Here is a 3,756-nt window from a genome sequence, read left to right as displayed (position 1 = left end):
CTTCCCTTTATTATGAGAAAGAGTTTTATTCTGACTGAAGTGAACAATATGAAGAGACACTACAGAGCTCTGGCGGAGGATGAAAAGTTTCTTCTATCCGCAGAGCCGCACTTCAAAGTGTCCTATGAAAAGGTTCCACTTTAATTAGGGGGAGGAAATTGCCATGTAACTTAATTAATATCAAAAACATTTATTTTTTCTTAAACGCAAGGAAGAAAGATGGCTACAGAGAGAGGCAGGAAGGGACCGATGGTGCGTCTGGACTGGCCTGCGTGTGGACGGCATGACGATCAACTTTGTTGCTAATTACTCCAGAGGCGTCTTCGATTCAGTGAAGAACTCTAAAGCCACAGTGGGTCCTTTGCCACAGCAGAGGTCTTTGTCCTCCGTGTCCAGCCCTCCAGCCTCTGCGCACAGTAACATGAAGACCTGAGATGGTTCTCTGGACATTTCAGAAGAAAAACAAAGAGATCCTGTTTCATTTCAATTACCTAGGAAATATTTACAATAAGTGGCTTGGGAGAGTAGGATCGCGTCTCCTGTATATACTCCTTAGTGCCTTTTAGGGACAGCCCCCTCCTCCGGGATTCTTTATCCATGTCACCAGGCCCACTTCTTTCCACCCAGCTCTCTGGGCAGACCCCTGGGCCTTTGCCTGGTGTTTCCCTCTTTCTCCACGATCAATCCCCACACTCACTCTACCTTCTAAATGTCCCTCAAGTCTGTCCTCTTCTCTCCTGCCACCTGCGATTACCCCTAAACAACTTGCATATACGCTCCTAATTGGTCTTCTACTTTTCCCTCTTGCCCACTGGACTCCATTCTTTTTTTTTTTTTGGAGGGGTTTTTGCTATAGGGCGCGTGCACTCGCCAGACAGAGAGAGACAGAGATACAGAAAACAAGAAATCACCCCCCAGCAGGGATGGCCACACTGCAATTCCTTCTCCTCCATTCTCCTCTTGGGATCTTGGGCATGCACGCACACACGCCTGGCATGAGTTTTAAGCCACCGGGTCCGGGGTGCAAACCGTGATCAACCACGTGGGAGTCTAGCGACATAGCCATTACGCTAACTGCTGGTCCCCTGGACTCCATTCTTTAGCCAACACCAGCACCATCTTTTATAAGACATAAAACTGTACCATTTCTTTGATGGCTTCCCATCATTTGGGGAAAACAAATAAACAAAAACAAAAAAAATAAACAACTCAAGATTCCTCAACAAGGACTATCTAGACCTTGTATGATTTTTTTCTCTAACTCTCTCATCTTTGTTCTCCTCCCCCCTTTTCTTTTTAGATATTTTGCCATAGTGTGCACATATTTGCTGGAGAGAGACAGAGAAACAGGGAGAGAAAAAGTGAGAAATCACTCCCCAAAGGGGACAGCCATGCCCCAATCCCTCCTCTCGGGATTTTGGGCATGCACACACACACACACACACACACACACACACACACACCATGATTTGTAAGCAGCCATGCTCAAGTTGGGCAGGTGGGAATCCAGTACATTAACTATCATGCCTCCTGTTGGCCCCTCACCCTTGCTGCTGACACTAGCCAGAGTCCCAAGGTCTTTGGCATGGCATTCCTTCTGTTGAGTATGCTCTTCTCTACCTCCTCCACTCACTGGGTCTTGGCCTAACTCACTCCCATTCATTTTTTGAGTCTCAAGTATTATTTACAGAACCCTGAGACCACTCCCCACATGGAGGTTAAACTCCCAGGTCACACGCTCACATGGAGTAGTACACTTCTTTGAAACACACATCAGAATTGCAACCAACTAATTGTTTGGCCAAATACCAGTTTGGTCTTTCTCTGTCCCCTGGGCTGGAAGCCAGGTGGAGACAGAGATCATGCGTGTCTTGCCACAGCTGTGTGCCCAGCTGCCTGCATGGAATCATGGGGAACATTGTTCTAATCCCCATCTGGTCATTTCAACCTCATAACAAACCAATGAGGTGCAACATTTTACTAAATCCATTTTACAGGGGTAGACCGAAGCATAGAGTTGTCAAAGTCACAGGGATGGTAGATAGGGAGCCAGCAAGCTCCTGAGTCCTGCCCCTTGTCACTGTGCTACGCTCCCACAGGAGGAACACCATACACGTGGGTTGAAGGAGATAGTCAGGAATAATGGGCCCAGTGATCACCGGAGATAAGTGATCAAGGACATCAGGCATGGTCCTATGGACCCAGCCTACCAATCCGTGGACGTGTTCCTTCCTATTCAGCAGTCTTTTTCAGCATTCTGGGAGAGACCCAAGCCTCATGAGTCTACGTAGAAATGTCTCCCTGTGGAAGAAGCATGACCTGAGAATGGGCCCTGGGAAAGTTAAGATAGGAGTGAATCTCAGCAACTCTTCCCTTCCTGTTCTTTGCTCCTAAGTCGGCTTCTAGCTCACCCTACTCTCTTCCAAATGAGGAAATGTACTAGATTCCAAGAGTAAGGCACAGTCCCCAAACTGTGCCATGGGGTACCCTGGACCACCATAGTGAACTCACATGGTTCTGCAGGATATTCCAGTTCTGGGAGGGGAACATGAATATTCAATCTCTGCTAGATATTATGCAAATTACTAGCTCAGGGTAGTTTACCGTGTCAACATTAAATCTCGTATTTTTCCTTCCAATTAGATCATAGCTTTTTGAAGGTAGATTTTTCATGGTTGCTGTGATAAGAAGCAAGCACTGTGTGCAAATCAATGTGAAATAGGAAAGTGAAGGAGGTGGTGTGAAGGTAGAGGTTGTTCAGTAGCCAGTAGTTACACACAGCCCACTCATAAGTAATTACAGTTATTATTATTTTTCAATTTGTCAGAGGCATGTGTGCTCACAGAGAGAGATAGAGAGAGGAGAAGTGAGAAAGTACCCCCCATGGGGGATGGTCACACCACAGTCCCTTCTCCTCCATTTCTCCCTCCTTTCAGAATTTTGGACATGTCCACACACGCACCTGGTGTGTTTTTTTCAAGCCACCAGGTCCAGGACTCAAACTGTACAGTTGGGCATATGAGATCCAGCTGCCTCAACCACCATCCCACCCACTGCTCCACAATTATTTAAGAATGAAACAAATACGCTCCTTTTTTTTTAAGTGTATATTTTTTCAAATGGCTACTAAGCTGTTAGGATATTAATACTTATAAAATTGTTTGACTCTAACTATTTTTTTTTTTGAGAGATTTTCACTGTAGGGCACGTGCGCTCACCAGACAGACAGAGAGAGACAGAGAGACAGAAAGCGAGAAATCACCCCCCAGGGGGGATGGTCACGCTGCAATCCCTTCTCCTCCATTCTCCTCTCAGGATCTTGGGCACGCACGCATACGCGCCTGGCGTGAGTTTTTTAAGTCACCGGGTCCGGGACACGAACCGCGGTCGACTACGTGGGAGTCCAGCGACATAGCCATTACGCTAACTGCTGGTTCCCACTCTAACTATTTTTTAAGAGTTTTTTGGTTTGGTTTGGTTTGGTTTGGTTTGGTTTGGTTTTTGTCTTAGGCCGTGTGCAAGCATGTGCGCTCTCTACAGAGAGAGAAAGAGACTGAGACAGTGAGAGGGAAAGTAAGAAATTATGCTCTAGGGGTGATGACCATGCTGCAATCCCTTTTCCTCCATTCTCCTATTTTGAGTATGCCCATGTCCCTGGTGTGAGTTTCAAGTCACTGGGTCCAGGACTCAAACCATGGCCAGCTGCTGACCCCAAACCTAGCTAATTCTTTTTTTTTTTTTTTTTTTTTTAAAGAA

At 46.2% G+C, this 3,756-nt stretch overlaps 1 long non-coding RNA gene across 7 annotated transcripts in view; it reads right to left on the bottom strand.

Moving 5' to 3' along the window:
- Positions 1-170: 170 nt before the first annotated feature.
- The window catches only part of LOC102470563 (uncharacterized), a 58,457-nt gene continuing 54,871 nt past the window's right edge, over positions 171-3,756 (bottom strand). For 5 of the 7 annotated variants that reach the window (XR_003547308.1, XR_003547309.1, XR_336957.3 and 2 more), the window contains one exon: positions 171-442. This is a non-coding gene — a long non-coding RNA (uncharacterized LOC102470563). The remainder of the gene's footprint in view (positions 443-3,756) is intronic. The other 2 variants (XR_336960.3, XR_003547310.1) reach the window with 1 other exon arrangement.

The sequence above is a fragment of the Tupaia chinensis genome, unplaced genomic scaffold (genome assembly GCF_000334495.1).
Source record: "Tupaia chinensis unplaced genomic scaffold, TupChi_1.0 Scaffold143824_1, whole genome shotgun sequence".
Classification (NCBI taxonomy): Eukaryota; Metazoa; Chordata; class Mammalia; order Scandentia; family Tupaiidae; genus Tupaia; species Tupaia belangeri.
The sequence above is the reverse complement of the archived record's forward strand: the minus strand, read 5'-3'. Positions and strand labels throughout refer to the sequence as shown.